The following is a 13,638-nucleotide window of genomic DNA, read 5'->3' on the forward strand; positions in this document are numbered from 1 at the left end:
ATTCATAACTGGTTTTTCATAAATCACATTGTTGTTATTTAGAGGAAACAATGACGGAGACTGTCACAAGACCATGTTCTGTATCATGAGTTTAGGTCTTGCAATCTCATTTCCTTAGCTGATTTAAAAAAGACAAAACCCTGTTGTTGCGCAATGCCTTTTTCCCCGAACGAATTTGGACTCCCTTGTTATGATTCCAGCGCTATCATATTCCCGAGCTAATTGCAATGACAATAATCTCGTTCAATGTCCCCTGGAGATTCATTTACATGAATGAAACTGTGGATGGTCTCCACTCCCAATGACCCTTGATCACGCTGCTAAGATTTCCACTGTGGCGTTCTATAAAGAACATAATGGATTAACTTCCATGCAATCCGATCATTTCAACCCTAAATCAACTAGTGACTCTGGCCAAGGATTAACATGCCTGGCACATTCTCTTGTTGTCCTTTTCCCTAAGTTTCCAATGCTATTACCGAGCCCTTATCAACAATTTTACAGTTTAACAAAGAAACCAATTAAATGGAACACATAAAACTTGCAATTCATCATATAAACATTAAAACTTTGTCCATTATTCTCAAATTCGTACAGGCATTAATGTAATCAATCCACTGGAATTATTTATTGAATTCAACATCATATCAATAACATATAGATTTATAGAGGACAATTCGACCTAATTCACATTAATTTCCCATTCTGGCTATAAGCAAGTACTTGGTTCTAAAGCCTCTAGCATGCACACACACCTCTCCTCTATCTCCTTTCTAATCCCTCGTTTTATCCTCAAATTGCATTATTAAAGAAAAGGATTCTAATACTAGATTCTGGTTCAAATTCACAAAATCCTCCTTAACAACTCATAAGATATTCTATTTCCACAAAATACTCACTCTTCCTAATATTACTCACTCATCCCTAAGATCTCTACACTCACGAGATTTTCTTCATTAATCAAATTACATTAAGTCTCTTTAGAACTTCAAACTAAACTTAGGAAAAATAAACAAAATAATTAAGGGAACCCACTCCCTTTAGTAAATGTATGATAAGACTCCTAGGTCTTATAACCTTGAATAATTCTCCTGCATCAGACTCCTTAGGTTGAAATAATTCATGGACTCCTGTTCATGATTTTTCCAACTTCCTCTGTTGTTAACTTCATCAGATTTTATCTTCCAACTGGTTATCTGACCTTTTCCAATTGTAGTTGTATTTTTTGCATTCTCTCCTTCTCCTGGATGTTGAACTCTGTATTGTGGATGTTCTTTTGCTTTGTTTTCATGAGCATCTCCACTGCATAGTGTTTTGATACTGATATCGAATATAAGGATCTCCTCAAGCAACATAAATTTTTGTACCTTTGTTTGTTGCTGACTTGTCATCATCCCAACAGAATTGAACTTCAACTTCATGTATTCTCCACTAGTTCCATTTTTTTGTATCTGACTGTATATTTTGATTTCTAACCCCATCATCAGCATCCTCATCTTTATACTGTCATGCATATCCTTCCATCTCTTCTTGACTTCTTGACTATGAGAAATTCTCATACCTATCACCTTTGTTGTTTTCATCATCCACTTATCCAATACCTTGAGTAGAATCCTCTCAATTTCAAAAGAAGATTGTTCCTTGTTTGATACAAGAACATATGAATTTTAAACTAAATACGGTCCATCAGCTGTAAAATTTTTAGTTATTGAACCTTGTTCAATTGTCTCCATATCCATATTAAATTTAACTGAACTGTTCATCCAATTTTCCAATTGCAAACTCAAGATAAACTCTTGACATTCAAATCTTCCTTGTATCAAAAACAAAATTTGTTCATGGAATGTAATTTCACACCTTTTTCAATCTTCTTTCTCTTCTGCAATGACTTGTATAAGAGTTATATCAACTCTCTTTCCTCTATTCCAAGCTTTTGAGCCAACTAGTTTCTTTCTCCCATCTTCTTGTTTCTGTAAGGAAAACTGATTTTCTGCATTTCCAGAACTTACATACTCCTTTATATTTGCATCGACAAATAAATCTGCAAGAACAATTTGTCTCTCATCCTGTAAAACACATTCAACAATTAATAATTCAAAATCAGAAAACATATTACATTTTCCATCTCTTTCCTCAATAACTCTGCTCCAAGTTTTCTCTGATTTGTCATCCTCTTAATGTGCATATGACATGTCAAACTTGTCATATCCTCTTTCATGTTTTCTTGTCTTAGAAAATTCTTCTTTTTCTTCACTTTGTTCAGAATGCTATCTAATTTCTAAATTATGTTCTTTGTTCTTCTCTTTTGCCTTCCTTCCTTTCATATTTCTTGTCATTCTTCCCTTTTCTTCCTTACAAATTTGTAAGCCACTAAGTTTCTTTTTCCATTTCTCTTTCTTTTTAATCAAAATATGCCAATTTCTAATTTTAGAAACTAAAGTTCTCTTTGTTTTTGTACAGGAAACAACTTCACCATATGCAACAAATTTTCCATTCCAATGTAATGTCCCTTTTACAACAGTAAAAATGATTGTTAACACCATGAATATGACATTCCAATGAACACCTTTGTTGCTCACTGCAAATGTATAGTTCATGAAAGCATCCTTGCCTTCATCCTCTGGGATTGCCTGTCTCTTTTCAGTTTGTTGATTACATTCACTTTTACTCTTTTTGCAATTTGTACAAATAACATTGTCTTCAATTTTTTGTTGTGCATTAGCCTTTGCCAACCTAATCTTAATTTCTTGACTATCCTCTTTTCCTTTCCTCTTCATAGCCTTTTCTGGACTAACTGTACCTCCTTGGACTGAATTCTCCTTATAAATTTCTGTTCTATCATCTTCCATAGTGCAATCTTTAGCAAGAGCACTTTCCATTAATGCTCCATTATGTATTTTTGAGACAATTTCTTACCCATGAACTATCAATACAGGTTCAGAATTTTTGAATAAAAATTGAAGAGATAATCCCATTACCTCTAGTGTTTGGACTGTACATATACTCTTGTTTGATCCTGTCATAAGGCTATCTTCATAGCGCTTTTCTACTTATTCTTTTGCAATCTGCAATTTCCTTTTGTCTTCATACTGTCTACCATCTTTTTGCCAAGTCTTACTAGATTCATCATCTTCAACTTCCACGGTAGTCTTCAACAATTGTCCATGTTTAGTGTCTTTGAACACATGTTCAATTAAGAACTGTTTTATTACAACCATCTCTTTTAACAGCTTCATTTCTTCATCAACCTGCATAAAAACATTGTTTAAAGATTGTTCATCACCTGCAAACATACACAAAGCATTAGTTTAAAAAATACAAGGTTCCTCTTCCTTTGATGTCTTAATCATCATATCTCTCTACTGATCTAAACTTGTCCAACAATTCAAAAAATCATCAATAATTCCTTCCTCATCAAAGTAAACTTCTTGCTCAGGTCTACAATAGCCATCTTTCACCTTTAACTCAGCTGCTCTGAGTTCCTTTCTTAATCTGTTGTACATTCTCCTCTTTATCTCTTTCTGTAACAAATTCCATTTTATCTTCTTTATTTTCATAGTCCAACCATACCTTTGGCCCCTTTCACACTCTTCAAGCAACATTATTATTGCATCAATACTTGCTTTCAATTTAGTAATGTCTTTGTCAAGTACTTCTTAACTCATCTTCTTTCCTTTGCCATTTTCCTTGGCATATTTCTTTCTTCTGTTGTGGCTTCTTTCATGACTTCTAATAGTCATCTTGGCTTCTTTATGTGGACTCCCTTTGCCCACTGTGAGCTTACAATAATCCTCTCTCATTTCTTTGTAACAAGTCTTTACTTGTCACCTTCACCAAGTCATCATCTTGGTATATTTCCTTGGGTTTTTGCAACAAAACCTCTTTTGAACACTACTCCTCAGCTTCCAGTGCTGTCAGGATCATGTAACCAATGCTCCCCTGCCTCTCTCTTTGTTTTGAAAATTCTGTTATTCTCTTCTTTCTACAACAATCTCCTTTGGTGAATTTTCCACTAACACAACTTCTCTTCCCTTTACACAGTCTGTTGTTGTGTGTTCTACTATCATTCTCTTCACTATGAAAATAATTCAAATTAGACCAAATATCAAATATAACTCATACCTAAGAGATATTCCAATGATCTTATCTCCTTAAGCTTTCACTGGCTTGGACAATAAACACGTTGCTTTACTTTTCACTGTCTGCAATTCAGTTCTTCTTCCAGCTAATTTTCATTTCCTTCTGAGAATATCCATGTTCTATTCACTGCCTTACAACATCTCTTGCTACAATTTCTTCACTTTCTCCCTTGTCCTCTGTCACAACTACCTGGCTACAATTTCTTGTTTCTACTTGCATTCTCATAAATATACCATTAAAGTTTTTAAAACCTACAAGATCCCTCCCTGATCTTGTCTTCCTCAAACATTTTTCCACAGTCTGCCTTGAATGGAATGGCTGAAGTCTTCATTGCCTACAATATTTCAGGATTCTTCTCTTCATAAAATCTTTTGTGTTCTGATCTCCCAATGACCAATTCCTTTCAGATCATAACCCTCTACATATGGATCTATTACCAATGCAAATTCTATAGATACTGAGAATAAATTTAGTCTTTGAGCAACAAAAAAACCCCAAAGAGCACTAGTCAATCTCTGATACCAAAAATGATGCAGCCATGTGGCCACAATTCCCCAATTCAACAATCAAATTCTCTACCCATGACTTTTCCATAATCACGTAAGCTATTTTCTCCTTATAAAGCCTTCTACGTGCTTCAACGCGTAATCCGCTTGTTATAAAACCTTTTAAAAACACCAATGTGCAAGAGATCTCCTTCACATAACTTCTTAACTTTACCCAACCTTTAATCATTGATTTCAAGCCGCATCGTTCTTCTTTACGTTGGATTGAGAAGGATGACTTTTCTGATAGAATATACACACAGGTTCTCAGGGATGACTGGTCTCTAAAACGTTAACATAAAAACCTCTATCACTGATCTGGTAATCTAACTTTCCGTTTACTAGAAAGAGGGTAAAACAGAGTATTCCTCCAATGCCTTTCAGGGCAGGCTCATATCTTCAATAGACTCAAAATTTAGGCAGTAACTCAAATATATTCGATCGCTAGCACTTAACTCAATGATCGGCACTGCCCTTGGTAATTGGATGTTAAATTCAATAACTATTTAACTCCCAAAGAGATTGAATTTGCTCCACAATGCCCACCCAATGGGAATTCATAACTGGTTTTTCATAAATCACATTGTCATTATTCAGAGGAAGCAATGACGAAGACTGTCACAAGACCATGCTCTGTATCATGAGTTTAGGTCTTGCAATCTTGTTTCCTTTGCTGATTTCAATAAGAAAAAACCCCATTATTGTGCAATGCCTCTTTCCCTAAACGAATTTTGACTCCCTTGCTATGATTCTAATGCTATCATATTCCCGAGCTAATTGCAATGACAATAATCTAGTTCAATGTCCCTTGGAGATTCATTTACATGAATGAAACTGTGGATGGTCTCCTCTCCCAACAACCCTTGATCACGTTGATAAGATTTCCACTGTGGCATTCTCTAAAGAATAGAACATATTAACTTCCATGTGATCCGTTCATTTCAACCCTAAATCAACTAGTGACTCTGGCCAAGGATTAGCATGCCTCGTACATTCTCTTGTTGTCCTTTTCCCTGAGTTGCCAACGTTGTTACCGATCCCTTATTCACAATTTTACAGTTTAACAAAGCAACCAATTAAATGGAACACAAAAAACTTGCAATTCATCATATAACCATTAAAACATTGTCCATTAATCTCAAATTCGTACAGGCATTAACGTAATCAGTCCACTGGAATTCTTTATTGAATTCAATATCATATCAATAACATACAGATTTACATAGGCCAATCCGGCCTGATTCACATTAATTGCCCATTTTGGCTATAAGCCAGTACTTGGCTCTAAAGCCTCTAGCGTGCACACACACCTCTCCTATATCTCCTATATAATCCCTCATTTTCTCCTCAAATTGCATTATTAAAGAAAAGGATTATGATACTATATTCTGGTTCAGATTCACAAAATCCTCCTTAACAACTCATAAGATATTATAGTTGCACAAAAGCCTCACTCTTCCTAAGATTACTCACTCATCCCTAAGATCTCTACACTCACGAGATATTCTTCATTAATCAAATTACATTAAATCTCTTTAGAACTTCAAACTAAACTTAGGAAATATAAACAAAATAATTAAGGGAACCGAATCCCTTTAGTAAATGTGTGATAAGACTCCTAGGTCGTATAACCTTGATGAATGCTCCTGTATCAAAAGTCAAGGCACAATGGCGGAGCAAACAATGACAATACATGTGGATAAGCCGAAACAACCAACAACTAAGGAAGAGAGTGAACAAATGTAAGTTCCCTTACCAAAGCTAAGCATAAGAACCAAGTCCGGTTAGATGTCGATAGGTACATGGAGTAGTTGATGTGCACGGCCACCAGTGATGACTTGTAGCTGAGCGCAGACAACATGAAGAAGTACATCGGTGGTCCAGCCTTACTCATGACAATGTAGCACATACTTCAAGATGAGATGGACACAGGTTCCAATACCACATGCCCAGAAGCCATGGAGGCAAGAATCCGCTTTTAGCAAGATAACATCAAGCAGTTTGGGGACATCACAGCACAACACCAAGCTTGGCATAAGCACATAACTGAGAAGCATCAAGTGAGTGTTGTTGCGTTGGTATTTCCCCAAACCTCAGAGTCACATTGTTTTGTCTTATTAGGTTGTATTGAGCTCATTTTGTCTCACATGGGTACATGTGGAAAATGTATATTATTGTAAACATGTTGTAAGTGAAATTCCAAGTGTCACTAGTGGAATGTGAACAGTCACTATGTAATGTGAAGAGTCATGAGGGTAGTCCAAAAGTCACAAAGGGGAATGTCAAGGGTAACTCCACCCTTTGTTACAAATAGAATCTCATAACTCATAGAGCAGGCTTTTGAGAGCCAAGCTTCTGGCTAGGCATTCCTTAGAGAATGCTTGAAGAGTATTCTGATGAGCCTTCGCTTCTCCATACTGCAGAGCGAGTACATCTCTTTGGAGGAGCAGGCAATGTTGAATGTAATGTTACACTATTGGGGCTAGTGATATTCAAGGGTGTATGCATGGATGGAATTTTTACTTTATATATATAATAGATCCAACACGTTTTCATTTATATGTTGTTATTGTAGTTGGACTATTATGGTTTCTTTAGCAATGTATGTTATTTAACTTACACATTTGTGTATGAACAATTTTGTATGCAATTGTACGAATCTTGTTTCAGATGTGTTGTTGGTTTAACACGTCACTTTGGATTGTGGACTATTTCGCTTCCAGCTTGTGATGTCATTCAGGTCGTGTGTTCCTTTCAGGCTACATACTATTATAGGCTTCTAAGGGACACACTTCCTTTTCCCCTCCATGTGATAGAACCCCCATGCATCTCACCTGAATCGCTGAAAGGTCCCACACTTGCTTCTAACAAATTTATCACACTTACCTCTGCATGCTACCGCAGTTAAGGCATTATTTTACTACCCACTTTTGGGACTCCTACTCCAAACAGTTTGAGGTCTAGTTGGGACTTTTTATCGGGGAGATCCCCTAACATGTTGGCCTGTCCAACACCGTCAACAGGACCTAGGGGAAAGTTACCTGAAGTGTTGGCATGGTTCTCATGGGACCTTTAGCTGATGTGGAAGGTTTGTGTGTTCTTTTTCCCTTGATTCCATTTCCTTAAGGTCACATATGAGGTTGAATCCAACCAAAATAATGTCTCGTCGCATGTTTACCCTGGTTGGCTGGTTACTTGGGTAGATGTGGAAGGAGGGCGTTATGGTGGGATGTCACGACCATTGAAACATATGTGGTGGTTTTGGTTGGGCCTTCAGGCTATGTAGTGGTGGGGTTTTACCACGCACCACCACATATACATAATATGATAGGGGGTGGCAATTCACCCCCCAATTTTAATATTTATTTTTTTGTTTTACTAAAAACAAGGAGCCAAAATTTTCGACCAGTTTTTTAAGGGTCACTGGAAAAATTAAGCAGGCAACAAATTGTCCTGTTTTGGTGGATGGATTTCGTGCATCGAGACTCTACAAAATTTTTACTTCGTTAGTGACTGCCACTTGGCCAAGTTTGACAAGGACTTTGACCAACTATAACTTGAGCATGTGAACTCAGATTTAAGTGTCGTTCACACCATTGAAATCAGGATGATGAGCACTATGATCTGGTCCTATTTTAACTTCAACCTGACTGATCCGGATGTAATCAGGAACGCAAAAAATTATAGAGATAACCATAAACACAGAGATGTAGTGGGAATAATACTTCATTTCATTAATGTAAAATACCGAAATATGCTTACAAATAGCAATGGAAAAAAACTAGCTAGGGCGATGGTAGCTTATCATTGAGAAGAGATGTGGTGGCTACATGCCTCTGAACTATGTTACAATGAGGCTTGAAGGCCTATTTATTGTTGAGAAACAATGGAAAACCCTAAACATCCAAAAACCTAACCCTAGAAGATGAAACGCCAAACTGTGGGCCCTATTTGGGTAAATTGGTACATCAACTTCCCGGGTCGTAACTTTGGCATACAATCTCCGTTTGACGTGCACAATATCTCGTTAGAAAGATCTATCCGAGAACTAAAACTATCGAAAGAGAAACATCGGTCCATGGACCCATGTTGCTCCCAGTTTTCCCATAAAACATCGTTTAGGGCCTCAAAACGGCTCTGGAAGTTCAGGACCCGAAAAACTGCTAAAAATAGTAAATTGTGCTACAATCAAGAAAACTGAAAAGCTGAAAGAAACAATGGTGGGGGTCTAAGTGGACTTGGTAGGTGGCCACCAATATCCACCTAGATCACCGACAACTTTTATTTTATGAGCATTCCTAGAGCCACTTGGATCATTCCTCTCCAATGAGGAGATTTTCGTCCTCCAAAACCATGAACATAATCTACAACTATTGTGTTACATTTACTACACCACAAGTGCCTTGACATGTCACACTTCCTTCTCCTTCACCCTTGTTCTTCGAAGCCATAAGTTATGAGCTGACACCTACATCCTCTAGAAACCTATAATACAATTTTTTGCAAACTACATGCTGCATTACATGACCAACCATGAACCAATCATCCCCATACTTGCCAAGAGTTTATAAGATACACTCTTTGGTCAAGTTTACATTAGAATAGAAACCAATACCCCATCTATCACTACAATGCCAAAACATCATTGTTTCTTTAATAAGCGATGGAAAACACATCATCACTTTTACATTTATATTGCAACACATGATTTATAAAATGCGGACATGACAATATATCATATCTATTAAAACCATCTCTCACTGATTAAGGTGAATGGTTCATCTCCTTGTGGAATATTTGCTTATTGAACAACTTTTCAAACTAGTTTCTGCATGGGTTCTTTCTCCCTAAGACACCACTCTGGATGGAGCCTCCAACACATGGCTCTTAGATTTCCACCCCTGTCACAATGAATGCAAAATGTCTTCTTACTCTAGACCTGCTTTACCTTCTTCCTTCCCTGATGTGGAGAAGGCCTTTCACGCCTCATCCTCTTTATTTTTTCCATTCTCTTCCAACACTCAACAACCACATGGTTATATAAACCACAAAAACTACATGGTTTTCTATGCCATGATTTCTTCTCATCATGAACTCTAGAATACTAAGAATGTTTATACCTCTCTTGGCTATCTCTAACGCGATCTTGACAATGAGAGCTTTCCTTATCTCTTCCTTTGCAATTTGCATCGTTATGTGAGGATTGTTATGTGTTAGAATCATCCTCTTTCTCTGATGGTTTCAACAATGTCTTGGAAGCTTCTGTTGCCTTTGAGCCCTCTCCTTCAATGTACCCCAAACCTAAAAAACAAGGTCTTTATACAACCTCCAATGGTTGAGTCATCCCTTGGCCATTAACACCAAGTCCTCCTCCTTTATACCCCATCTTGGTAAGGAATCCCATGCCAGTTCCTGAAATGGGTACCTCCATGTTTCCAATAGAAACAACATCATGTTAAAATGAAACTGAAGAATGATCAACACTATTTACCTCAACTGTTGATTATGAAACATGCAATGATTTCTTCTCTAAGCCTTCCTTGCGCTTCAATTTTTCCAAGGAATTTTCCGTGGCTCGTAATTGAAGCTACAATATCTGCTTCTCCTATTTTTCTTCTCATAGAGGTCTCCTCAATTCAAAATTCTCTGCTTGAAGGATCTGATTGATCTCCTCAGCTGAATGATGCGAAGATGATGAAGAAGATGAATAATCACTGGAAGCTGGAGATGGTGTTTTGTCCTCTTCTTTCTCTATTTCCTGTTCCTATATTTCCATCTTCTCCTCATAATCTACATACATTAAATCTACCACGTGTGCCATCCTGAGGAGGTCCTCATAGAGATATCTGTTGTTCTCCATTTCCCTTCTTGTTGCACATTCAACCATCGATGAAAACTTGACTAAACTAAGAGGGGGGATGAATCAGTTTAGTCCATTCATGGACATTAAAATTGTTTTCTTTACACTCATTAACTAATAAATTAAATGAGAAACTTAACAATTAATGACTAGGAGAATTAATATGTGAACAACAAGTAATAAGAAAACCAAAACATCACATCAACATATAATAACAACACATTGGGCACCATATATAACTTGAAACCCATAAAGAGAGAAAACCACAATTTTGTTATTTTTGTGATGCAAAGGAAAACTCCTACTCCCTTATTACATCTGACTTTTAGTAGGCTCCAACCTACAAGAGGCTGCTACCTCAATTTTATGCAAGCTGAAACATGCAAGGAAGCTCCAACTCCCATATGCTTTATGTAGGCCACAACCCACAGGAGGCGCCTACCTCAATAGGCTCCAGCCTGATATTTATCAAGCCACTACTTGAAAGGAGACTAGGATCCCCTGATGTAAACAAGAATAAACAATGTGTTGGTTTACCTGGTCATCAATTTTGCATATCCCCATCTTCATCTCTCCCTCTTCTTCCCTATAAATCGCCTTCACATAATTAGCTTTATATGTGCCATGTAACTAATGCATAACATCTCAATCAGCGCTCACATTCTTTAACACTCTAACTTACCATCTCTCCAACCTTGCACAATTTTATAAATGAACTTTGATGGTTGTTCGTGTTCCACTCATACGAATATGAAATGAAAAAACTTGTCTCTTTGCATTCCAAGCGTGTCTCTTCAATCCAAAAACTACTTAAACTCTTGAATATTAAAATATATAAAATGAATTTTTTCATACCCAAATGTTTTTTATTCATATTCTTCATGTCAATAAAATAAATAAATAACAGGAAATAATACAATCTTGCATTCATATTCAGATAGCCCTACATCACAGTATTTTTCCATGTCTTTGCCTTTGCCTTGAAGCACAACAATGATCATGCTTTTGTTTTTCCTTGCATCTTTGCATCAACATCTTCTTCAAAGCTAATCTCTACAACATTTATACAAGTATTCTCATAAAAGAAACATAGTCACAAACATTTTCCATTTTACTTTGATGCTTCTTTTCCATCACCCTTGTTCTTGTTTCTGCATATCAAACATGCCTTGCCGCAACTTCTTTGCTAGAAGACTTATCTTGCTTGTCACTCTTGTTCATTTGTGCATACATTAACTGTGCAACCATTTTAGCATAAATTAATTGTGTACACTTCCTGTTGATCGTTTATTGTTACTTGTTGCTTCTCTTTTCCTTTGCTACTCTTGTTGATCCTTTACGTTGTTCTTCCTCCTTTGCCTTTGCTGCTACTCCTTTGCCATCAATGACAAAATTTCCATCAATCTCCCCATTTAGAATTGATGGAAATTATCCTCCCCCTTTTGTTTTGAGAATTTGTTAGCTTGAGGGGTCTTGGACCTAGGTTCAGAGTTAGTTGTGCTAACCAACAAAACCCTACACTATCGGCCTTTTCGGCAACAGTCCTCTTAGCGCAAACTATAGTCTCACTCGAGGCAGTATTGGGGGATGCTAGAACTAGGGTTTTTCATCTAGAAGGCTATGTGATGTAGCAACAAGGATTTTCCTTAAATTAGGGTCCTATCTGGCCTTCACAAACTCTTTTCTTCTGAATCAAAGACTTAAAGTGATATCTACTTAATTAGATCTACAAGCTTCGCTTAAGTGTTCTAACATGCATAAGTTACTAAAATAAAGTAGGTATGAACCTTTGTGATGAAATTAAAGAAATATAACAGATAAATGAATCATAACTGAGAATAAAGACACATAACATAATAAATAAACAAATAACACATAGATTTGCTTCAAATTTTCTTTATTACTTCAGATCTTCAATACATGCACATCTTCTAACCCTGTGCACATAGCTATAGGGGCCCGCACAGTTTGTTTCGAACTTACCAAGGTCTTCATGCGCTCATTGCCCCTTTCGTATTCTGCTTCATTAGATTTTCCGTCTCTAGGTACAAAATCTTCTCGTTGTCCGCGAGGTCCCAGTCTTTAAATTTCATGGTGGGCACGCGGCCTAGGTGCAAGCCGTAAAAAAAATTACATCGGGGAGGAGCGGGGTCTGGAGTGCGCTCTTCGTTGCATCTAGATCCTTCAGTATTTTGGTCTTCCCTCTCTGCGGAGGGGCATAAGCGGGAAGTTTCGCTGCAGAGCGCAACGGTTGGATGTCTTCCTCCACGTCTTCTTCTTCTTTTGCAGTGGCAATTAGGGCCTGCAAGTCTTCTTCCTCCTCATCTGTTTCAATGGTGACTGCCTTCCCTTTTTCTTCCATTGATAACTTATTGTGGTGCGGATTCCTCGGGGACATGTGTACTGGTCCCATTGTCTGCTTGTCTTTCTTTGGCCTTAATGTCTATGGTGATTTGGGGATTTCTGTCACAACCCCAGCACCTTCGGGAACATCTTGTACCATGGGGGTCTGCGCGGCCTCGCCGGCTGTTCCTTCTTCAATGCCCAACCCATCCTTAGTGGTTGTCATCATTTCTACACTGTATGTTATCTTTCACGAACTCAGGGGCTCTATTCTCGCTCGGCTCTCAACACTCTGTGCTCTGCTCGACTGCTTAATTCTCAAATGACTAAGTGTTGTCTGTTGGCTAGCCCTTTGAGTTTTATAGTGCCTTTTGAATTCAAATTTGACCGTTCCTCCAATTCTGGGCCATCAATGCTCTCTTGGCGGCATATTTTCCCAAATCTTTCCTATAAATCGCATCTTAAATTCCCACCGCCTGCTCCATTTGGCCTCAAATCCGACATCCTGTCATGAAAAATGATACCAACGGTCACTTCCTAGCCAACCCGCACGGCAACACAGCCCTTCATGCGTGGTCGCGAAGCCTGTGACATTTTGCTCCTGCGCGCACTTCTCAGAGCGCGTAGCTCCCAGACAGAATAATTTATAGTCCCATGCTCCCTTTCAACTGCCTGGAGCACTAAGACTGTGCTTCCTATGGCTAGTCAGGTGGTTGCACCACCTGTGCGGGGCTCCTTCTCGTCCTCCAG

The sequence above is a fragment of the Pinus tabuliformis genome, chromosome 4_1 (genome assembly GCF_031772625.1).
Source record: "Pinus tabuliformis cultivar Carrire ecotype Pingquan chromosome 4_1, CPIR1, whole genome shotgun sequence".
NCBI lineage: Eukaryota > Viridiplantae > Streptophyta > Pinopsida > Pinales > Pinaceae > Pinus > Pinus tabuliformis.